Source organism: Callithrix jacchus, chromosome 2 (genome assembly GCF_049354715.1).
Source record: "Callithrix jacchus isolate 240 chromosome 2, calJac240_pri, whole genome shotgun sequence".
Lineage (NCBI taxonomy): Eukaryota > Metazoa > Chordata > Mammalia > Primates > Cebidae > Callithrix > Callithrix jacchus.
Window position 1 is genome coordinate 28,003,314 of NC_133503.1, and position 26,082 is coordinate 28,029,395.

General features: G+C 35.5%; 1 protein-coding gene across 3 annotated transcripts in view; it reads left to right on the forward strand.

The window, feature by feature from the left end:
- TENM2 (teneurin transmembrane protein 2) overlaps positions 1-26,082 on the forward strand; it is a 3,966,312-nt gene that overhangs the window by 837,802 nt on the left and 3,102,428 nt on the right. The window lies entirely within an intron of this gene.

The following is a 26,082-nucleotide window of genomic DNA, read 5'->3' on the forward strand; positions in this document are numbered from 1 at the left end:
ATTCGGGTTGGTTGTGGTTCATGATATTTATTGACCACTGGTTTGGCTTTAGGACCCTAATGCCATAGGTTGAAATGCCATATTGTCCTATCATCAAGGAAAAGTCAAAGACTATGGGGTCTTGTTATTTTCTCTATATATATTTGTTTTAATTTCCTGAATTAGCTATAACATTAATAGTTTTAACTTTATAAGTGTTTTCTGTTGCTATGGAAGGAAACTAAATAAACATAAGCTTTGCCCAGCTTCAACCAGGATAATATCCTCAAAAGACCGAACTCAGAAATGATCAAAACTAGTTCTTTAAATAAAATTGGCAGGAGGAGAAAAGTAGTTTACATGTATGCAGATGCTAGAAAGCTCTCTTAACTTGCAGAGATCATAAAGAAAAAACTAAAAATGGAAGGACTATTGACTGTAAAAATGAGTTATTATAGATGATAATATTTATTATGGGCTTAGAAAAATTATTATTCCTGAGAGTATTAACTTATGTTTCAAAATATAATAAGATTACATCTTTAATAGTACTGATAAACCAGGTGATTGCATAAAATGTACAACAGGCCTGATGGTGAGGAATTTTACACAAGAGTGAGAATCTGTCCATACCGGGCAAAGCCAAGATTTTACTGGAGTAAACACTACTGAAGTTGATTAAGCGGCTCAGCCATGTCATAAATGCAGAGAAATGTACTGCCCTGAATCTTTCTAATTGAGCAGGCGTGTTATTCAAAAGGTTGTTCATTAAGGGGATTTCATTGTGTGTGTACGTGTATGTATGTTTGAATATATGTTTTAGGTTTGCCAAATGGCTCTTAATATTTTTGTGTTTAAAAATGAACATAAATTTCCTGATAAACATGGAAATCCACAATTCTGTTACTTTCGCATCAAAGGGGAAGAAAGGGGGAAAAAGAGGAGAAATTTTGTTTTAAAAAATTCATATTATCCTTGGCTTCAGGGCTTTAAGAAAATTGAAATTTTGCCCAAGCAGTGCTAATCAATTTACCAAAATATTAAAGTGAATTTAGAATTCTGACAAGATGGACTTGCAATGGGTCTTAATCTTGACAAAGCTTATTTATGTAGTTGTAATAAATCAAATTATTCAAAAATATATTCATTGTGCTTTTCTATTTTAAAAAATTTCTCTTTGCTTCTTTCTCCTCAAGATGAAAATGCTTGGTAACACTATAAAGCTATCTAGCTAGTTCAGGACTTTTCTACACATCTGTAAGATGTCGAAAAATAAAGCTTCAGTGTAAACAAGTAAATTAATACACTTAACAAAAAATTAATCCCAAGTGTTTTATAAGTTACTGGACTCAAAACTACAAAATGTAAACTACAAGAAGATTTTAAAAGCCATTTTGAACCACTGGCACAATGTTCTACTTTAGGCAAAAGCTGAAAAATATAAGTAGCATATTGAAAGCAAAACAGAAAAATTAAAACCATATATTTTTCCATTGCTTTTATGCTTTAAAATTTTGAGAATGCTTTGACATATATTTTTTTAATATGACTGTAAAATTTTTCTGTCATTAAAATTTATGAATACTTGTTATTTTACAAATAAACAAAGATATAATATTAAGATACTATGTGAAATCACATAGATTGTCACAGGTCAAAGACTTGAACATGTTTCTATGCTATTTCTATTGAACTGAACTGTTTCTCAGATTGTCATAATCATGGCAAATCAGATTAAAGCCACAATCAATCTAAAGAAAGCATAGAAAACAATAAAAAGATATGGGAATTAACAAGTGATATTGCAAAAGTCTAGCATCAAGTGTTAATCAATTGATAAATGTATATTAAATCTTAACTAGGTGCCTGAGTAAATAAATCAATAAGTAAATAAATAAGGACATAGGTTTCCTCTTATGTAATTCATGAATAATTAGGAAGAAAATGCATGTGTAATAGAAAAACAATTCAAGAAATTTGGCTATAAGAGTTTGAGAGTTGGGCGTTGGGAGAGATAAAGTGATTTGCAGCAGAGGTATGCTGTCCATTATGGTAATCATTAGTCAAATGTGATTATTGAACACCTGAAATGTGGCTAAAGTAAATTTAGATGTGTTGTATTAAATACACAGCAGATTTTTAAAACAGTATGGAAAAACCATCTAATATCTTACTAATCATTTCATATGGAGGCATGTTAAAATATTAATATTTTGGATATATTGGGTTAAATAAAATATATTACAATTATTTTTGCCTCTTTTAAAACTTTTTTTTTAGCATAACTGCTAGGAAATTTAAAATGGTATATGTGGTTCACATTTTTTTAGAGAGACTACAGAACTCCCAGAGCTGCTGGAAATATATGTGGTGAGAAGTAGATCTTGGAAGAGGAGGAAGGTGAGGAGTCAACAGCATATTAGAGTTCTCTTCCATGATATCTTTCATAGCTCTAAATCTTCAATTCACTCTACTAACCAGAAAACTTTATATGTAAAAAGAAAAACGGGTACTTCCACCTAGGGGCATAATACAACTTGATGAAGAAGATAGCATTGTAACTTGTTCTAAAAGAAGGGCTTGAATATACCATTCAAATTTCTTCTCAGTATTTTATGCAAATTATTCATAATCTTTCACAGCAACTTCGTTACTTCTATATAAAGATGATATAAGGACTCAGTAACGGTCTTTCAGAAATTTTTGAGAGAGTGCGTTCTACATATCAGTGACAAAGTTTACTCAGAGGAGAAGGCTTAGGTAGAAGGAATAGTTCAAGTTATTAGAGTGAAGAGATTGTAAATTAGTGTTCAATATGGAAAAATGAATTTGAGACAGATTTTGGAAAGTCTACAGTAGTAATGAGTTAAGATGAGGGATATGGGATGGGATGGCAGCAATGTTAAAACAATAATTCTGGTTGCATGTTTATAAAAATAAGTTAACAATGTGGACCTGTTTTGTGAATTCTAGACAAATTTAATGGGACTAAAACAATAACAATATAGCAACAATAACTAAAAGGAATTTAGTCTTCTGATGTCTCACCTATCGAGGAAATTCTGAAAGGATTACGTTTACAATGAAACGGGCATTCTTCCTTTGTTTCTCAGATTTCTAATGCTTTTTAGTTGGCTCTTAACTAACACAGATAACTTTTCTTCGCTTCTGTACTCTGTTGAAATAACACATCACAAAACTTGACATCTGACTTCCTAAGCAGCTACTTGGGAGCTAGATGAAACCAGCTAGACATAGAAGGCAAATGAGAAACAGGAGACTAAAGATCTCCACGAAGATAAATTTTCCTTCCTTTCTCCCCTCAGTGTCCAGCTACCAGGTATGATTGTCGCTGCAGTGAACCCAGTGAAGTCCCACATGCAGAGGAAGCATAGAGCTATCTCTGAGACTCCTTGGGACGCAGCAGGCATCTCAGTAACAGACTCATGCTTTTCCTCCTTTCACCCTCTCCATCCTGGGCTTACACCTTCCAAATAGATTACAGCACTTTAATTTTTGATTCACTGTGTTAATTTTTGCTTTTTATGGAGGACTCTAGTTAAGAAAGACAAGGATATTGAAAACGTGATTAGGTCAAAAGGAGGGCAGAAACAGTCACTCTTTTTTGTCAGTGCTTTCTTTGTTCCAGAAATTCTTTTAAAGAATTTTATGCAAATTATCTTTGGTAATCCTTAGAGCAACTCTACTATTTTCATATACAGATGAAGATTTAAGGACTCAGAAATGATATATATCTTACTCAAGATTAAACAGATAGATAGTATGGGAGAGAAGGAAGGCTCTGAGAGTTTCACCTTACATTACTTAAGGTCGTAGAAATAGCAGAAGCTCAGAGAGGTGAAATTACCAGTTTGATCCAAACAACTGAAAATAGGAGCAGAAAGGGATTTCAAAGCTAGATAAGACTAACTCCAAAGATTGAGGTCTCAACTGGTTTGTCTTAGGATTCTAGCATAAAGATGGAAGATTAGGAAATCTTTAAAAGTGATTAAGATGATTAAAATAAATATATGCCTAGCAGTGGAATTGTATGCATGTATCAAAACATCACTTATACACCATAAATATGTACAATTATTATGGATGAATGAAAAATTTTTTAAAAACGTGATTGAGATGCCTAAATAGAAAGGATAACTTCAAGAGACAAAGGAGCTTTAAAATATGTAAAGCTGTTTTTAATGGGAAAAGGCACCTTAGACTTGATCTATACAATTCCAATAAAACAGAGTAAAAGCAAAAAAGACATATTTTGGGTCACTATAATGAAAACCTTTCTGAAAATTAGAAGTACTTAAAACTGTCAAAGGCTTGTGGTTTTTCTTTGATTGTTAGGAGAATGGGAGGGACTAAATGGGATCTGGAAAATTTTAGATAGACCATGCGATGGAGAAAGTATTGGCATAAATTCTCTTTAGGGTAATTTTTTCTAACACAAAGATTACATGATTTTGTGTATTTTTCATTTGACTAATATTTGAATGCACTAAAATTTTAAAAGCAAGACATTATAAACAGTTACTATGAATAGATACCATGACCATTTGCCCCCAGATTTCAGCTAGGGAAGGAGTTCCTTTTAATCATGCAAATGAACACCAGAAAATAAGCATCTCATGCACGATGTCAGGAGTTTTTAACCTTAAACTAATACAGTTCCCACATCATTGTATGACTGTTTTGGAAAACATTAATTCTTCCTTTGGAAAAAAAATTGTGTAAAGGTCAAGGCAAGGTTTTCATGCTTGGCAAAGACTGTGTTTTGGTCAACTTTAACCCAATAGTTGGCCTCTGTTACCAAGAATATTATTTGTATAACTTCAGTGAGAAGCAGAACATGTATTAGCCTTTGAATAGACGGTAAAAATACCCAGGGAGTGAATGTAGCTTTTACTGTAAATACAATCTTTAAATATGGAGTTTTAATCTATTTTATTATAACACGTATCTCATAATTCTTACAATAAAAAAAAGTATACTTGTCAACTTTAACAAATCTTCTGTATACCCCCCAAGTAAGTTAAGGTCTGTTCAATCATAATTACTTTCTATATCATAGAAAAACCTTGAGATTTTGTAAAGTTGACTTTTCTCAGCGAAGCAGAATCCTTTCAAAGAGATATTTCAAGATGCTCATCCAGTAGGAGAAAAAAAAGACTGGAAATAGCTTCACACACATACACACACACATAATTTCAGTTTAATTTTAATTTCCAGTTTAGTGATATTTCTTTAATATTTATGGAGGAACAATAAAAACAATTATCACCTCATCCTGCAAGTTGTAGCCATCTCCTCTGTTTCTTAATCCAAATGATTCAAATAAATAATGAAAAGGCCATATTTTTCCCCCAAAGGGATTGCTTGTTTCTATTAATGAATCTTCTCATTTTTTTGGCTACCTCTCCCTGCTGAGCATCTATTATTACTTGCTCAAACTTGGATGCTTTTCTTCCAAACCTCACATTCAGTTGATAGTGCACCATAGTCTACCCACTATATTCCCTTTCTCATGGATGTGATAACCAGTGAAATGAACAGGAAGTCCTGCCTTGGAGGCTTCCCTGTAGTTTCTCCAAGCATGTTGTTGCAGTAGCTGTTGTATTATGTACCTGCCATACGAACATAATTTTGGTTGGTTGGTCTTGCTTGGAATGTGCCGAGGTTGCCATGCAAGCCTGGTTATTGTTAGTTGCTAAAGGCAGTTTCTGAGTTGTTTTTAGTGTCGTATGGCGATCTCTTTGTGCAGAGATTTCTTTTTTCTTTCTTCTTTTATTTTTTATTTTTTTGAGATGGAGTTTCAGTCTTGTTGCCCAGGCTGGAGTGCAATGGTGCAACCTCTGCCTCCTGGGTTCAAGCAATTCTTCTGCGTCAGCCTCCAGAGTAGCTGGGGTTGGAGGCATGCACCATCATGCCTGGCTAATTTTGTATTTTTGGTAGAAACAGGGTTTCACCACGTTGACCAGACTGGTCTCAAACTTCTGACCTCAGGCGATCTGCCCACCTCAGCCTACCAATGTACTGGGATTGCAGGCATGAGCCATTATGCTTAGCTTGTGCAGAAATTTCTATCACCAAGAAAATAAAATGGAGACAGCAATAGGCTGATTAACAGATTTTCATGTTGAATTATCTTGATTGTGAGTCAAGTTTTATAAAATATATGAACTTTCAAATAAATATTTCCATAATGTGAAGTGCTATTTTTAGCAGGATGTGGATCACAGAAAAATCCTCTCATCCTGATTTTTGCTCAACAAATTAATATGAAAGATATGATGCTTTCCCATAATGTCTTCATAGTCTATTTGACATATATTTAAAATTCTATTATTCAAAGACAATGAGAGTGGATGCTCATATTTTGTTCCAGAGCACATGTTTGGTATTCTAGTAGAGGATAAAATATGAAAGAAAGTGAGTTTGTTGAACTAGGTGACCTGAGAGTCATATAATTCTGATCGAACTAAAATTTTGGAAACTCATTCAGAAAATAAAGTTTATTTTACCTAGTTTATAAAAATTAGAACTCTTCCTTTTGAGTAACAGACAATGTCATGAAACAAGTGATAGTAACTTAAGAACATAATACACTTTATGCTAGGCAGCATTTTGGTTTCTGCGTTCCCACCCACTGCCCCCTGCTTTGGTTTGGATTTGTATCCCTACCCAAATCTCATGGTAAATTGTAATCCTCTGTATTGGAGAAGGGGCCTGATGGGAGGTGATTTGATCATGGGGGTGGATTTCCTCCTTGCTGTTCTCATGATACTGAGTTCTCACAAAATCCGGTTGTTTAAATGTGTGTAGCACCTGCTGCCTCACTCTTGTCCTCCTAGTCTGGCTATGTAAGACGTGCCTGCTTTCCATCTGACATGATTGTAAATTTCCTGAGGCCATGCTTCCTGTATAGCCTGTGCAACTGTGAGCCAATTAAACCACTTTTCTTTATAAATTACCCAGCCTGAGGTAGTTCTTTATAGCAAAAGGAGAACAGACTGATATACCCCCACCATTCCACTCTACATTATGCCTTTGTATGTTACCTTCTTCTGGCAAAAGGTCCTGGCAGATGGAGTGAATATAGGCACCTCAGTGTAGGAAGATTATCCTGGATTATTCAGGTGGGTCAATGTAATTACTTTGGCCAGTAAAGGCATACAAAGAGGAAGTAGAGTCAGAGAAGAGTCAAAGTGTGTGCGCGTGTGTGTGTGTGTGTGTGTGTGTGTGTGTGTGTGTGTGTGTGAGAAATTTGGCATGAGGAAGACTTAACTTGCTGTTACTGGCTTTTGAGATGGATAAAGGAGGCCGTGAGCCAAAGGATGCAGGAGGCCTCTAAAGCTTGGAAAGGCCCTCAGCTGACAACCCACAAAGAACTGGGACTTTAGTACTAAAACTGCATGGAAATGAATTCTGCCAGCAACTTGAATGAAGAAGTAAATGGATTCTTCACTAGAACCTCCAAAAAGAAACAAAGACCTGCCAGTACCTTAATTTCTGCCTTGTGAGACATGAAGCAGAGACCCCAGTGAACCTGCTGGGATTCTGACTTCTGGAAACCATGAAATAATTAATGGGATTTGCTTTAAGATGCTAAATTTGTGGTGATTTTTTAAGGCAATGATAAAAATCAAATACACTCACCTACAGTTTTAGGCAGTTACATCACTGCTCCTATACTTAAACCGTGTGTGTTGTGGGTGCATATTGGAATTTCCGTAACCTCAGACATTGTAGTGCTGATTTCTTCAGTATGTACCTGGGATTGAGGAAAGACTTTCCATGACTTTTTTTATAATTTGGATTACAATTAGAAACTTGTTGCCCTTTTGAAACTTTTTGTTAGACTATTTTGAAGATGGAGAAAACCAGTCATATGATCTTCACTGTTGCCTGATTTCACAGGTCATGATCCTTCAAAATATAAGCAGGTGCACCTAAATTGCCAACATTTGATTTCATATCAAATAGAATAATAGCAAATAAAATATGCTAAAATAATATTCTTATTTTATTCAGACTTGTTGCTTACATATTTGCTAAGAAATTATTTTTAGGTTGTTGGCTGTATTGTCAAAATTATTAGCCATGCATAAATATTTATAGATCTTATTAGAATTCACTAATCTTTAGCAACTTCAGCTGACAGTTACCATAGCAATTAGTATTGTTTAAAAATATATATCTACACACACATATATTATTGCACTTTCGGTTTTGGGGTACATGTGAAGAACATGCAGGATTGTTGCATAGGTACATACATGACAATGTGGTTTGCTGCCTTCAGCACCATCACCTATATCTGGCACTTCTCCCATGTTATCCCTCTGCAACCCCCTACCCCCCGCTGTCTCTCCCCTAATGCCCCCAACAGACCTCAGTGTGTGATGCTCCCCTCCCTGTGTCTGTGTATTCTGATTATTCAATATCCGCCTATGAGTGAGAACATACAGTGTTTGATTTTCTGTTCTCGTGTCAGTTTGCTGAGAATGATGGTTTCCAGGTTCATGTCCCTATAAAGGACAGGAACTCTTCCGTTTTTATGGCTGCATAGTGTTCCCTGGTGTATATGTGCCACATTTTCCCTTTCCAGTCTATCATCAATGGGCATTTGGGTTGGTTACAGTCTTTGCTATCGCAAACAGTGCTGCAGTGAACATATGTGTACATGTGTCTTTATAGTAGAACGATTTATAATCCTTTGGATATATACCCTGTAAAAATTGCTGGGTCAAATGGAATTTCTATTTCTAGGTCCTTGAGGAATCGCCACACTGCCTTCCACAATGGTTGAACTAATTTACACTCCCACCAACAGTGTAAAAGTGTTCCTATTTCTCCACATCCTCTCCAGCATCTGTTGTCTCCAGATTTTTTAATAATCCCCATTCTAACTAGCATGAGATGATATCTCAATGTGGTTTTGATTTGCATTTCTCTATTGACCAGTGATGATGTGCATTTTTTCATATGTTTGTTGGCCTCATATATGTCTTCTTTTGAAAAGTGTCTGTTAATATCCTTTTTCCACTTTTGAATGGTTTTTTTTTTCTTGTGAATCTGTTTTTGTTCTTTGTAGTTTGTGGATATCAGCCCTTTGTCAGATGGGTAAACTGCAAAAATTTTTTTGAAAAGTGTCTGTTCATATCCTTTGTCCACTTTTGAATGTTTTTTTTTTTTTTTCTTGTAAATCTGTTTTAGTTCTTTGTAGATTGTGGATATCAGCCCTTTGTCAGATGGGTAGATTGCAAAAATTTTTCCCATTCTGTTGGTTGCCAGTTCACTCTGATAATTTTTTCTTTTGCTATGCAGAAGCTCTGGAGCTTTAATTAGATCCCATTTGTCTATTTTGGCTTTTGTTGCCAGTGTTTTTGGTGTTTTAGTCATGAAGTCCTTGCCTATGCCTATTTCCTCAATGGTTTTGCCTAGGTTTTCTTCTAGGGTTTTTATGGTGTTAGGTCTTATGTTTAAGTCTTTAATCCAACTGGAGTTAATTTTCATGTAAGGTGTCAGGAAGGGGTTCAGTTTCTGCTTTCTGCACATGGCTAGCCAGTTTTCCCAACACCATTTATTAAACAATTTCCCCATTGCTTGTTTTTGTCATGTTTGTCGAAGATCAAATGGTTGTAGATGTGGGGCATTCCCTCTGAGGCCTCTGTTCTGTCCCATTGGTCTATATCTCTATTTTGGTGCCAGTACCATGCTGTTTTGATTACCGTAGACTTGTAGTACAGTTTGAAGTCAGGTAGCGTGATGCCTCCAGCTTTATTCTTTTTGCTTAGAATTGACTTGACTATGTGGGCTCTCTTTTGGTTCCATATGAAGTTTAAGGTGATTTTTTTCCAGTTCTGTGAAGAGGGTCATAGGTAGCTTGATGGGGATAGCATTGAATCTATAAATTACTTTGGGCAGTATGGCCATTTTCACAATATTGATTCTTCCTAACCGTGAGCATGGAATGTTTTTCCATCTGTTTGTGTCCTCTCTTATTTCCTTGAGCAGTGGTTTGTAGCTCTCCTTGAAGAGGTCCCTTACATCCTGTTAGTTTTATTCTGAGGTATTTTATTTTGTAGCAGTTGTGAATGGCAGTTCATACTTGATTTGGTGCTCTTTAAGTCTGTTATTGGACTATAGGAATGCTTGTGATTTCTGCACATTGATTTTTGTATTCTGATACTTTACTGAAGCAGTTTCAGGAGATTTTAGGCTGAGACAATGGGATCTTCTAAATATACCATCATGTCATCTGTAAATAGAGACAATTTAACTTCTCCTTTTCTAATTGAATATCCTTTATTTCTTTTTCTTGCCTGATTGCTCTGGCTAGAATTTCCAATAATATATTAAATAGGAGTGGTGAAAGAGGGCATCCTTGTCTAGTGCCAGATTTCAAAGGGAATGCTTCCAGTTTTTGCCAATTAAGTATGATATTGGCTGTGGGTTTATAGTAAACAGCTTTTATTATTTTGAGATATGTTCCATCAATACCTAATTTATTGAGAGTTTTTAGCATAAAGGGCTGTTGAATTTTGTTGAAGGCCATCTCTGCATCTATTGATATAATCATGTGGTTTTTGTCTTTGGTTCTGCTTATGTAATGGATTATGTTTATAGATTTGCCTATGTTGAACCAGCCTTGCATCCCCAGGATAAAGCCTACTTGATTGTGATAGATAAGCTTTTTAGTGTGCTGTTGCAATTGGTTTGCCAGTATTTTATTGAAGATTTTTGCATCTGTATTCATCACAGATATTGGCCTGAAGTTTTCTTTTCTTGTTGAGTCTCTGCTGGGTTTTGGTATCAGGATGATGTTGGCCTCATAAAATGATTTGGGAAGGATTCCCTCTTTTTGGATTGTTGGGAATAGTTTCAGAAAGAGTGGTACCAGTTCCTCTTTGTGTGTTTGGTAGAATTTGGCTGTGAACCCAGCTGGACCTGGGCGTTTTTTGGTTGGTAGGCTCTTAATTGCTCCCTCAACTTCAGCCCTTGTCATTGGTCTATTCAGGGTTTAAACTTCTTCTTGTTGTTGGTCTATTCAGGGTTTAGGCTTACAGGTGCAAGTGTCCAGGAATTTACCAATTTCTTCCAGGTTTACTTGTTTATGTGCATAGAGTTGTTTGTAGTAATCTCTAATGGTAGTTTGTATTTCTGTGGAAATGGTGGTGATATCCCCTTTATCATTTTTTATCACATCAATTTGATTCTTCTCTCTTTTCTTTTTTATTAATCTGGCTATTGGTCTATTTTGTTGCTCTTTTCAAAAAACCAGCTCCTGGATATATTGATTTTTTTGAAGGGGTGTTTGTGTGTCTATCCCCTTCACTTCTGCTCTGATCTTAGTTATTTCTCATCTTCTACTAGCTTTTGAGTTTTTTTTTTTATCTTGCTCCTCTAGCTCTTTCAATTTTGATGATAGGGTGTCAATTTTAGATCTTTTCTTGCTTCTCATTTGGGCATTTATTGCTGTAAATTTTCCTCTAGACACTGCTTTAAATGTGTTCCAGAAATTCTGGTATGTTGTGTCTTTGTTCTTGTTGGTTTCCAAGAACATTTTTATGTCTGCCTTCATTTCATTGTTTAACCAGTCAACATTCAAGAGCCAGTTCATTTTCCATGAAGTTATGAGATCCTGAGTTAGTTTCTCAATTCTGAGTTCTAATTTCATTGCACTGTGGTCTGAGAGACTGTTTTTTTTTAATGATTTCTGTTCTTTTGCATTTGCTGAGGAGTAATTTGCTTCCAATTATATGGTCAGTTTTAGAGTGGGTATAACGTGGTGCTGAGAAGAATGTATATTCTGTGGACTTGCAGTAGAGAGTTCTGTAAATGTCTATTAGGTTTGCTTGGGCCAGATCTGAGTTCAAGTCCTGGATATCCTTGTTCATTTTCTGTCTCATTGATCTGCCTAATATTGACAGTGGAGTGTTAAAGTCTCCCACTATTATTGTGTGGGAGTCTAAGTCTCTTTGTAGGTCATTAAGAACTTGCTTTATGTATCTGGGTGCTCTTGTATTGGGTGCGTATATATTTAGGATCGTCAGCTCTTCTTGTTGCATTGATCCTTTTACCATTATGTAATGCCCTTCTTTGTCTCTTTTGATCTTTGTTGATTTAATGTCTTTTATCAGAGACCAGGATTGCAACTCCTGCTTCTTTTTTGCTCTCCATTTGCTTGGAAAATCTTCCTGCATCCCTTTATTTTGAGCCTATGTGTATCCTTGCATGTGAGATGGATTTCCTGGATGCAGCACACTTATGGGTTTTTATTTTTTATCCAATTTGCCAGTCTGTGTCTTTCAATTGGGGGCAATTAGCCCATTTACATTTAAGGTTAATATTGTTATTTGTGAACTTGATCCTGCCATTTTGATGCTAGCCGGTTGTTTTGCCCATTAGTTGATGCAGTTTCTTCATTGTGTCAATGATCTTTACTATTTGGTCTGTTTTTGGAGTGGCTGGTACTGGTTCTTCCTTTCTATGTTTAGTGCTTCTTTCGGGAGCTCTTAGAAGGCATGCCTGGTGGTGACAAAATCTGTCAGCAATTTCTTGTTCATAAAGGATTTTATTTCTCCTTCGCTTATGAAGCTTAGTTTGGCTGGATATGAAATCCTAGGTTGAAAGTTCTTTTCTTTATGGATGTTGAATATTGGCCCCTCACTCTCTTCTGGCTTGTAGGGTTTCTGCTAAGAGATCTGCTGTGACTCTGATGGGCTTTCCTTTGTGGGTAACCTGACCTTTCTCTCTGGCTGCCCTTAGCATTTTCTCCTTCGTTTCAACCCTGATGAATCTGACAATTATGTGCTTTAGGGTTGCTCTTCTTGAGGAATATCTTTGTTGTGTTCTCTGTATTTCCTGGACTTGAATATTGTCCTGCCTTGCTAGGTTGGGGAAGTTTTCCTGGATAATGTCCTGAAGAGTGTTTTCCAGCTTGAATTCATTCTCTCTATCACATTCAGATACACCTATCAAATGTAGATTAGGTCTTTTTACATAATCCCATATTTCTTGGAGGCTCTGTTGATTTCTTTTCACTCTTTTTTCTCTATTCTTGGCTTCTCATTTTATTTCATTGAGTTGATCTTCAACCTCTGATATCCTTTCTTCTGCTTGGTCGTTTCGGCTATTGAAACTTGTGTATGCTTCACAAAGTTCTCCTATTGTGTTTTCAGCTCCATCAATTCATTTGTATTCTTTTCTAAGCTGTTTATTCTCATTAGCATTTTGTCAAACCTTTTTTCAAGGTTCTCAGTTTCTTTGCATTATGTCAGAACATGTTCTGTTAGCTCAGAGAAGTTTGTTATTACCTACTTTCTGAAGCCTCTTTCTGTCAATTCATCAGGCACATTCTCCATCCAGCCTTGTTCCCTTGCTGGTTGGAGTTGTGATCCCTTGGAGGTGGAGAGGCATTCTGGTTTTGGTTGTTTTCATCCTTTCTGTGCTGGATTCTTCCCATCTTTGTGGATTTATCTGCCTGGGGTCTTTGTACTTGGTGACTTTCAGATGGGGTCTCTGAGTGGGCATCCTTTTTGTTGATGATGAAATTATTTCTTTCTGTTTTTTAGTTTTCCTTCTAACAGTCAGGCTCCTCTTCTTTAGGACTGCTGGAGGTCCATTCCAGACCCTCCTGGCCTGGGGATCACCTGCAGTGGCCTCTGCCTTCTCACTGGAGACTGCACTCCAGAGCTGTTCCTATTCAGCCATCTTCCCCAGTTCAGCCACAATTAGTACTGATAATGCAAAGTGCTGTGCCTATTTTTGCCAAAAAGGGTGTCTTTTACGTGAATTTGCCACCAGAAGTCTTCGCATCTAAAATGAAGTAAGGAAAACCGTATCTGTTATTAAACTGTGCCTGTCTTGGTTTAGCGCTGCTACTATGACCCAAAAATCTTGCAAATATGTTTTTCTGCATATCTCCAGCTTGTTTCTGAAGTTTCTTACTACCCTAAAGACAGGCATTTCTTCCTCACCTGTTGGGAGACTCTGAGAGTCAATCTTAATGATGACCTTATTGTATGCATAGCTTGATGCCCCTGCCCACACTGATAACTCACCAAGGGCTTGAGATTTTATAATTCAGCTTGATTAGGCTGTTACACATCACATCATTACATAAAACCCTGCTATAATGGTACACATTCAACTAAAGCACCAACGCAATCAAGATTTAAAGAATGAATTAAGTTAAAAAAAATGGGAAAAAAATAATGCTTTTCCCCTCTTGCTCTGTAAACAGCATTTTGGTTCAGACATGTACCTCATTAGTAAGCTACCTGAAAATAATAGGCTGTAATGATATCAGTCAGCAGCTTCATATTACAACATACCTTGGGGGGGCCCTGTTCTTTTGGTAAAGGAGTGTATTTTTTACAGAAAAAAAAATTATGTTTATCAAGTTAATATCTCAGTGACAAACCAGTGCTAACTAGCACATGTCTGCATGTCACCAGAGGTGGCTGTGCCTGACATTTCCTGGAGGACAGCCTATAGTTAAGTAGTATTGAAAGGCACCACAGGCATTATAGCAAATGTATAAGGGACAATGGGCAACAAAGGGGCAAAATCAAGCTATTCGAGCTAATGGCTTATGCTGCGTTCACAGTATTATACTTGTGCCATTCATATATGGCTAAGGTTGTGTCTGTTTTCATAATACAGCTACTATTTTAGAGGTTTATAACCTGGCAATAAAAATTGGCTTCTGGCAAGAACTTGACATACGAGACAAGACCTCAGCAAGAAAGTGATTTTTGAGAAATCAGATTTTGTTGGTGGGGAGCAGGCAGAATATATTTTGTTTTAGACACTCATTTGAGTTTCTGAAACTCAAACACAGCTCAGATTTGGAATATGGCATTTTGTAAGTTATTTTGTAAGTTATTAGACTACAAAAAAGTCAAACTTGTGAAAGGCTGGGTCAGACAATGCTTATTTCTATGGGCTTAGATCAGAACATTTTTATCTTTCAAAATGTTCCTTTTAGGCTTTTCAAAGTGGGAGCATTTTTAATGATTCACAGTTCTTTATTTTGATGTATAGAAAGGCAGTTTTGTGAAGATCAAGGAGTTAAAAGGAGTTTATTTTTAGAAGGAAATATATTACAGCATGTTGTTTTTTTGAAATTAAACTTCTTGCTAACACCTATTCGTTAATATCGTTGTTAAATGTCATAGACTCATTGCATCTAAACATTGGAAGACATCCAAATTCCACAAAGAGCCAAAGGTGTATCACTCCTACCACAACCATCATCTTCATCTCTTTATTTAATGTTTACTCTTTGCCTAGTAGTGCACCAGAATCTTGCATGCACTAACTTAACATCCATTATTTGACCTGAGTACTCTTTAATCCTTGTGTTGTCATAGATACATACCCAAAGAAGAAATAAGGTAAAAAGGACAAAATTTCCAATATATATTCCATTGCATACAAAAATTAATAATTTTCTGGGCATGACCTTTTAGAATCTTTATTTTAAACATCTACAGTAGGTATAGGGGGTCATCCAGATACAACAAGAATTGAGTTGCAGAGAAAGAGAGAAGAGAAAATTGTTGAGAAATTTGAAAAGAAAGAAGAGGGGGAGATAAAGCCAAAAGGGAAGAGGGGTAAGAATATTAGCAGAGTTGCGATTCCCAAATATAGAAGATGCAGATGGCGATTTTTATGATATTGTTGATAATTAACATTAACATATTAGTAATGAATATTATTTACTGATGACCAATTTGTACTAGACATTGAGCTGCTTCATAGGCTGTACAGGATAGCTGTTGATAAATAATTGCTGTTTTCTTACAAATAATAAAATTGCATATTTTTCCTTAGACAATGGCTGGCTAGATACAAAGTAAAGTAGAGAAGAGCAACAGATATATTAAGTTAAAATTGTATACCTATGCTGTTTAAATACCTATGCATTTCCCAAAGAGAATGAAGGAACTGGAGTAGGCTTCAGGAAGCCAGACCCCTGAGTTTTCAGTCAGATGAATGAAAGTTGTCTTAAAGCCTTCAAAAAGCACATAGTCTCTGTTGTATGAAAAGGTGGCAGTGGTGCCACGTCGACTCAATTGGGTTTAAATAACAAATATCTATCATTCCAGCTCATTTTAATATAAAATGTTTAAAAAATAATACAGTCTTTCAAAGGCAGAATTGAAGAACTGTGATGGAAGCAGAAAAATTGGATTTCCTTTCATATTTATCCAGAGTTATAACAAAGGCTTGACTAAATTAGATAAAGCCCATTTGTAAATTATTTTCATAAAAGATGTAGAATTATCACTGAGGCTACAGAACTATTTTTTCTTCGTTAACGAGCGCCATATCTTACCTTACTTTAAACTCTTTCACTGGTGTAAGTCTTTCAGTGTGACTTTTTGTTTAATACTGAATCTCACATCAGAGACTTGACAAGTTGAGAGGTGAGTTATCTGGAGCAAAAAAATTAAGCTTGTCAGAGGCAGTCCTCCCACACAGAATTAAGATAAGATGATCTCAAATTCTTAAGTTCTCAAGGTAATAGTTCTAAAGAGATATTTTTATCCATACCATCAATACTGAGTAGATTGTGGGAAAAAAAAATAATTTTTGCCTCATGTTTGAAAGTCACTGTTTTACAGAGATTCTTTAATTTTTTTTGCTGAACTTTTCTTAAAGACAGCAGTACATTGCTGGGATGTACAGCTATTAGAAAGTAGGAGGCTATGGATGATATCATTTTTCATTTTTAACCATCACTTAATAGTGCTTGAGAAGTGAATGTATATATCATAACAGAATTTGAGAAGAGTGTGAAATTTATTTAAAATGTCTTGAGTTGCATGTAAAAGGTGAGAAAATAATAAAAGCTCATCTCCAAGGTTCAGAAATGAGAAGGAAATTTGAACCCATAGTAGTGGACCAGGTTTGAAGCTGAAAGATGCAGAATCAGTCTCTGGCCTAAAATCTGGGTTCTCATTGTCAATATATGTGCAATTATTATATATCAATTTGAAAATTTTTTTAATAAAAAATAAAAAACCTGTGCAGAAAAAATAGGCACTGTTCATAGCAGAGACAAGGAACTGGGCTCCCTGCATAAAGCTTCACACAATCGAGGAGTTGTTGTTTCTGTTAAACAATCACAAAAAAGATAACAACCAACCACTAGCCATGCGACTGGGCACAAAAGGAAGTCACCCATCCTGAGTCTTGGGTAGTGCTAAAGTGGCCTTGTGACTAAAATTGCAAGCCTGCCAGTGTGACCGTTACAAATAAAAACTGTTCATTTGCCAGAAATCCCTTAGTATCCCAGCAATGGCAAATACAAAAGCATCCCAGTAAAGAAGCCTACACAATCCATGGTAGGAAAGAGAATATGGTAGCCAGGGTACACAGAAACCTACTAACTGTATTATGGATTTAAAATTTAACAAAGAAAAAAACAAACAAAGCAAAAGGCTGGGCGTAGTGGCTCACACCTGTGATCCCAGCACTTTGGGAGTCCAAGATGGGTGGATCACCTGAGGTCAGGAGTTTGAGACCACCCTGGCCAACATGGTGAAACCCCATCTCTACTAAAATCACAAAAATTTGCTGGGCGTGGTGGTGGGTGCCTGTCATCTCAGCTACTTGGGGGACTGAGGCAGGAGAATCACTTGAACCTTGGAGGAGGAGGTTACAGGGAGCCGAGATTGGGTTACTGCACTCCAGCCTGAGTGACAAGAGCAAGACTCCATCTCAAAGAAAAAATCAAACAAAAGTATCAGGAAGACTCCTATGTAAACAATTAATTTATATTATATGTCTTTTCCCCTCCTAGAATTCAGTTTTCTTCCCCAAATCTGAGGAAGTTTAAATAGAATAAAGGCCACATCAATTCTAGAAAGGAAGAGCTGCTATTCATGTGCTAATAGTAACAATGATTAATAATTGCCATATATAGTAAAGACAGTATAAAAATAAAGACCAACTTTTTAAAAATAAGAAACTAGCAAATATCGCTCAAGAAGATAAAAGAAGAGAAAAAAATCTACAGGTACAGATGAATTCACTGGTAAATTCTCTCACATATTTGAAAAAGAAGAAAGAGCATTTTATGCAAACAGTTCTAAAAAAAATTTAAGAAAACTATAGAGGTGTCCTTAGGAACACAGATGCAAAAATTCAAATACATTTTTATTAAATAAATTCTGACTGAAATAAAAAGAATAGTACATTATGTTCAAGTCAAATGTTGCCAAGAATGTGAAGTTGGTTTAATGTTAAAAAAATTCATGTAATTTTAACTAAAAAACAAAAACAAGAAAAAAATCTATATAATATAGAGCTAAAATCAAAATTAATAGTGGAAAAATAAGTATTTTCCCTCTAAAATAAGTAGCAAGCAAAGATTGTCTGTTCTCATCTCTTATATTAGCATTGCCTTAGTCTATCCAATTATATAAGGCAACAAAAGACATCCAGATTAGAAAGGAACAGTTAATTGTCTTTTATTGAAGATGACTTGGTCATCATTGCCAGTAAATTCTACAGAATATAATAAGCAAAACTACTTATCACAAGTTTGGCAAAATTGTAGAATACAAGATAGTGTTACATAAATAATAAAATTTATATGTACTGGACACAAACAATTGGAAATTAACATTTAAAATATCATTTAAAATAGAATCAAATATATCAAGTACAGATGAATTTTTAAAAAAGATGTGCAAAATCTGTATGTTAAAAACTCAAAGATGAAAACTTAAAAAATTTGTGATGCACCATAATCATGGATTGGAAAACTCAATATTGTTAGGATATCAACCATCTCCAAATTCATCTCTTATTAACTTCCAATCAAAGTCACAGTAGCTACTATTGTTGTTCTATTTTTAGAAATTAACAAGATGATTCTAAAATTTTCAGGGAAACACAAAGGACTTACCCAGAAGAAATATGAAGAGAAGAAAAAGTCTTATTATAAACCTACAGTAACCAAGACAGTGTGTTACTTGCATAACAGTAGACAAATAGATGTTTGCAACAGAATAAGGAGACCAAAAATAAAACTCACACATACATGATCAACTGAATTTCAGCAGAAGTGTCAAAGCAATTTAAGAGGAAAGAATAATCTTTTCAATAAATGATGCTGAAACAACTTGCTTTCTATATGTAAAAGCAAAAAGGAGGAACAGAAATACGTAATAACCTCAAAGCTTATCTCATATACTTTATGCAGATTTAACTCCAAATGTCTCATAGATGTAAGCGACAAACCCCAAATTAATATACACCTAAATATACAACAGAAAACAATATGAAGCTCTTATGTTAAAAATAAATAATAATAAATGATTAGGAAAATGACAAATGATGAAATGTGAAATGTTCATATTCTACAAACAGATTTTTGATAATATAAAGGTTTAATAGTTTACAAGATAAAATGTAATACTCTCAGTAGACTAATGAACAAAGGTATTCTGGACAAAACAATTTATAAATGGCTAACAAGCCAATAAAAACAAGCTCAATCTCTTTTTTGCCAACATCTCATCTCTAGATATTTATTTGTAAGAATAAGCAGGTATGTGCATAAAGATTTAGATGAAAAGTTAGATAAAAACTAAACATCTAAACTTATGAAATTAGTTAAATTGTATAGCATCTATGCAGTGGAATAGGATAATTAAATAGTAAAATCATATCCAAAGAGACAGGAAATGCTGGTAACTAGATTTAGGTTTTAAAATACATAGGACTCTATTTCGGTATTGTTATCAAATGCAGTGCTTTTTTGTTCTGTTTTGTTTTGTTTTGTTTTTTTAGACAGAGTCTCTACCTGTTGCCTAGGCTGGAGTACAGAGGTAAGATCTTAGCAACCTCCACCTCCTTGGTTCAAGCAATTCTCCTATCTCAGCCTTCTGGGTAGCTGGAACTACAGGTGCATGCCACCATGCGCAACTAATTCTTGTATTTTTTGTAAAGACAGGGTTTCACCATATGTGTCAGGCTGGTCTCGAACTCCTGACCTGAGGTGATCCATCTGCTCCAGCCTTCCAAAGTGCTGATTACAGGCGGGATTACAGACTGGAGTCACTGTGGCCCCAGCCGTGTAACTTTAAACATACATAGAGATAGGGAGTATGCTTACATAGCAAAATATTAATGGTAGTTTCCCATGGTACTGTGATTAGGGACATTTTCACTTTCTTCTATTTTTCTGTATTTTTCATACATTTCTACACTGGCCTTGGGTTACTTTTTAAATAATAATCAAGATAAAAGTGAACATGAGAAACAGAAATAAATAAGGCTATAGAGGTTAACAAGTGCCAGGTTATGATAATTCTTCGATTATTTAAGCAATGGAGAACAATTGAAAGTATGAAAGAAGAGAATTGTTTTTTTCATAACTAATTGTCTAATGCTAATATGACCTTGTGTACACCTATAAGTAAATTTCTTCAAGGTGATACAAAGTCTGAGTGCTGTGAATTTCTCACACATCTTTCTATCCACAGAATCATGCACATAGTCCATGGCAAATACGTTAGACAACCCTTGTATATAAAATCAAAAACTGTAGAAAATGACGATTTATCGAGATTTTGCCAGTACTTCCCAGTCCACTATTTGAAACATTATGTAATTGACTTGCCATAAGAGTAAACTTGAAAGAATATTATGAAATTAATGAGGCCAAAAATTCCTGATTATATTACATTGACATGGTTATAGTAAACTTTCTAATTAGTAAGGAATCTTTACTTATATTGGCCATTCAAAATGCATATATGATCATAAAGCATAGAACAAGAGACGTGTAATATTGGTGTTAAAAGAGTGGAAAATTCAATGAGAAAACAAAACCTAAAAATGCATAAGACCAAACTAAACAAAAAGGTACACCAGATGACATCTAAGAAAATTATGAAATTTTCCCATATAGTGAGTGACAAGCTTTGGGATGCATAGAAAGAATAGGAGAAAAAAAGAGACAGATATATGATAACTAGGAAAAATCAGACTCTCTGAATTCACTAGAGAATATAATTTTAAAATGACTCTTTGTATTAAGGGAACCAAATATTATAATCATGGACTACCAACTAAGCATAGAGTGTTCTTATGATTTATGTCATCACATCCTGTGCGTTCGGTTTAACATGTACAATCTCAGCAAATAATCAAACTCTTTCTCAGCATTCCTGTGCGGTCAGGTGACTAAAGTTAAATGTCATGGGAGATAGCAAGATGCTACAGCTTAGCATATTCATCAGTGTCTAATGAGGGTCTTAAGATGAGACAGAAAGTACTCAAGTTAATTCACCAAAATTGTTTGTATTATGGACCTAAAAGATGGCAAATATGTACCTAAACAGAAAGGGTGACTGATAAAATTTTGAATGATTTACTCATAAAATAAAACCAAAATAATTATGTATTCCTGCATATTCTTACTCTGTTAGTTTTACCCAAACTATATAAATTGGAAATAAGCAGCCTTAATGTGATGATATCACATGGTACTTCACAATATTGTTGAGGGATAGTATTCTCCACTCTTTTATAACTCTTAGGTCTATTCTTTAATTCAGCAAATATTAATTATGACTGATGTCATTCTGAGAATTTTATTAGGTTCTGTGAGAAATGAAAACAGCAGAAAATACAAGACCTGTCTTAAGTCAGGTTTCTGAGAAGTCAAGCCTGATTATAATTGACTGAGCTAGTGCTTCTTAGGAAAACCCTGAAAGCAGGGGAATAAAGCTGGATGTGATAGGAAGGGATTCAAGAATTCAGCAAGGATGTGGTCTCAGCAAGTGTAGCTTTGGACTGGCCCATAGGTGAGATTTCTAGAGCTTGAACTGCAGTTCAGAGTTGCTCTCAAAGAAGAGGGACTGACCCTTTATGCCCAACATCAATCATGAGCTATAAGATACCCTTTTCTTGGCTTAATTTTCTGGGTCTTTCAGTTCCACATAGCCTAGGGATACTCTCCACCGGAGGAAACAGTGAGGCTCCATGAGCAGCTTGGAGACAGTGCACAACCTGATAGAGGAAATAGACACTTCAGTATGGACCACAGCCTTTCCCTTTTCTTTTCTTTCCCCTTCCCTTCTACTTCTCAGTCTCCAATCTCCCCCATTTTTAAACCATGTCAGTATTTGCAAATTTCTCACCACACTTTAGTGTTGCTTGGTCCACTGGTACTTTAAGGCCTTCTTCAGCTCCACTGGTGACACTTTCACTTATGAGATTGATGGTGAGAATCAGGATAACTCAAATAGTTGACCTCCCTGGTCAAAATCCTCCAATAATTTCCCAAATTCTTCAGCATGACCTACAAGACTCTAAAGATCTGGTCCTCCAATAGTTTTCTGATGCTCTTTGCTGACACCCAGCACTACCCCTAATATAACCATTCAACTCCAGTTGCATTAGACTTTGTTGATTCTCAAACATACCAAGCATGCAGATCATTGCGGTTGCTGGTTACTCTCCCTCAACTTTCTCTTTCCATTCTTGTCATGGTTTTTCTCATGTACTTCCTTTAGGTCTGTGATTGGATCCTGTTTAGTCTGTCAGACTTCTCTGACTGTATGATCTATAATAGCTCCCCTCTTAAAACACAATTCATCACCACTGAAAATAGTATATATAGTTGGACGATTTGATTGATTGGTCGACTGTCTAATCCAACTAAAATATACACAGATGCATACAAACGAGGACACTGTTTATTTTCCAATAGCTTTTCTACAGCTAGAGCAATGTCAAAATTATACTAGCAACTCAATGACTATTTGGTAAATTAATGAATAGGTGCCAGAAAGACCAAAATAAGAAACAAGAAATACTCTGCATTTGTCAGAGATTGCAATGCTGGAATGATTTCTGTGCTGAGACTTTACAGGTAAGTGGAAGATCTACAGGCAAGAAAGTAGTCAAGAACTTCCCAGGTAGAGAAATGAGCCAGTATCTCTAAAGAAAGGAAGCACAGTGTCTCTGCAATTCTTTGCCTATGCTCTGCACTATAAAGGATCCATCAATAATCACAAAAGTTTTCTCCATGAGGAGACCTCTCAGATCTATATTCTGCTTTCTATTATAAGGTAGCTTGCTTGATATTTCCACTTACATGGTCTGTTGTCATCTTAAAGCAACACTGAATTTATTCATGTGGCTAAGGTATGACAATGATCAGAGACTCCTCATTATCCCTCACCTTCTTATCCCATCAGTTAATAAGTTTTATTAATCTTTTCCTTATAATATTTTTTATTCTCCCATACTTGTTGCCACATCCATATCCTAATTTGTCATACTATGTTTGCCAATTAACTGGTTTAACTGACTCTAACCGCTCTCTCATTTCATTTCACCCTGCACCATATTGCCAGATGTGCAACTCTAAATTAGATTTTCACATCCCACTCAGCAAACCCGTGAGATTATCTACGATGGTTAGTTTCAAAGTTATAGGCTCATAGTCAAAGCCATCCAGGACTTGGCACCAACCACCTTTCCACTTTGTCCTATTTCTGTTTATTTCCATGAAGTTCCAACTTTGCTCACATTAGTTCCACGTGCACTCATCTAAGGTTGCACTTTTGCTCATGACTTCCCACCATCCTGGAAATCCAGCTCATTCCTATGCTATGCATTTAACCTATCCTTTGAAACCTAGCTCAGATTTTCTCTCTACATGCAACTTCCCTGACCAATCTATTTAAAAATAACTTCCAAATATTTTTAAAATTGTATTGTGTATATTTAAGGTGTACTATGTGATCGTTAAGGCATCTTCCCTCTGACATTCATTTCAGCATTATTCACAAGAGCCAACATATGGAAACAAGCTAAATGTCCATCAACAAACAAATATAAATATTTTGAGCTTCTAAAAATTCAGTCTGTATCATCCATTTGGAAAGTGGTCATTTATTTCCATATAATATACTCCCTGTGGTTTACACTGAAACATTATTTAAATGTATTATTTTCATTTAACATTTTACTTTTTAATTTTTTGTTTCCTAAGAGGATTTTAAGTTCTCTTGGGTGCAGGGATAAAATCATGGTGTAGAAACCCACTGCCTCCTCTTTTCCTGACCCAAATCACCTTGTGCATAAGGTTACTTAAAGTAACCTCCCTAATAGGTTCTAATATCCACAACAACCCAAAATCATCTATAAGATTGAACTTCAATAAATACTTATGTATTTTTCTCACTGCCTAGAAGTTTTTCTTTTTTACCTAAAAAATCCCTGCATAATCTTTAAGATTCACTCAGCCACAGAGTCACTACAATTTAGACTTAGCTTACCTTCCTTGGCCTTTCCTTGGCAACTTTTGTTTTTACTTTCTTTTTATCATCCCAGCATATGGTTCCTTCTATTTTAGCTATGGTTTTATATTCAGGTAGAGATTGTGCTTTGTGAGAGTTAAGAACATAGGCTTCTAAGTCAGATCTGGAGTTGAACTTGAGTCTATCCTCTTATTGCCTCTATTATAGGTTCACAGCTGCCATAGCCAAGAGTATCAGGCTTTATGTGACCATAGAACAACTAGATGTGATCATATTTTATGCTCACATCAACTACCACAAACAGCTTTGTGAGTGAATAAAACCAGAGTATATACTTTTTGTTAATCTTACAGACTCACCTCAGTAAATGAAATAGATCCATTGGCCTTTTTCTTCTTTTGTTGCAAGTTTAAAGAATGAGTGTAATCATACATAAACTTTGAGAAGGAAATGGATGGAAAGGGTGTTGCAGATTGGGATAGCTATGCTAATTAATTCCTCAGGGAAAACACTTTCACTTTTCTTTTACATAATTTTATTCCGATTGATTTTCATAGCTGTTCTCTTGTTCCGACGCTTGCTTATCTGATAGACTGTGTGGTCCTTCTCTTTTGCCTTTTGAGAGCTCTGGATGATATCTTGTTCCATTGCAAAAATTTTTAGCACAAAAAAGAGCGTAAAAATACATATTCATTTTTAATGTTAGAAGAAGCAATCCGGGAATATTGTTACTCACCTGGAAGTTACCTTGCAATTAAACATTTATTTTCTTAGTGTATACCAACAGAGATCATGTTATTGCATTTTATTTTATGTCATATGATCTCTTTATTTTTTGAGAAATAAAGTGCCAACCTCTGTTTTCCTAGGTAATACTCATTTCTTCCAAGCTCTAAAAATATTTAATACTGCAGCAAATATTACCTATCAAATAAGAAACTACTTCTTTCAGCAGTTAGTTTCAGAGACTTTATTATTTTGTCAATTGAAATGCTTCTACCTTCTAATACCAAAAACCCTGACTCAAAATTACTGAAACAGTAAAGAAAGTGTATTACGTGGTATAACAAGAAGCCATGAATTATGATGGGTGTCTGAGTTGGTTGATTCATGGGTTCAACAACGTGATCACCTCTCTGCATTCTTTCAATTTCTGCACTTCGTCATCATAAATATTTGCTTCATTTAGGGTGGATGCAACATTTTCAGACATCAAATTTAGAGAAAGCAAAGAGATCATTTCTTCCTTTCTCTTTCTCCCAAGAAATAGAAAAATGTGCAGAGACCACTGAGCAAACTCACCTCTTCCCCACCATGCTTCACTGAGGAAATTTCAGACCCATACACGTTTGGGGACTGATGTGGTTTGGCTGTGTGTCCACCTAAATCTCATCTTGAATTGTAGTACCCATCATTCCCACATGTCGAGGAAGGGACCACCTCCGAGGTGACTGAATCATGGAGGCTGTTCTCGTGATAGTGAGTTCTCAGGAGACCTGATGGTTTTATTGGGGGCTGAGACTGGACACATTCTAAGAACTGACTTCATGGTGATGCTACCTATGCAGTAGCACAGGGTTTGGGCTTAGAAGAGCACCGTTATTAGTTTAATGCTGTGCTAGTACCTTCTTGAAATTCTGAATAATTATTAACAAGAAACCTGCATTTTTATTTTATATTGGACCTTACAGTGTTTTGTGGTTGAGTCTACATATTCCCCTGAGATAATTAGCTTTATGGGGCAGGGATGCATATCTAAATAGAAAAAGTAGGTCTATCAAAAATGAAGATA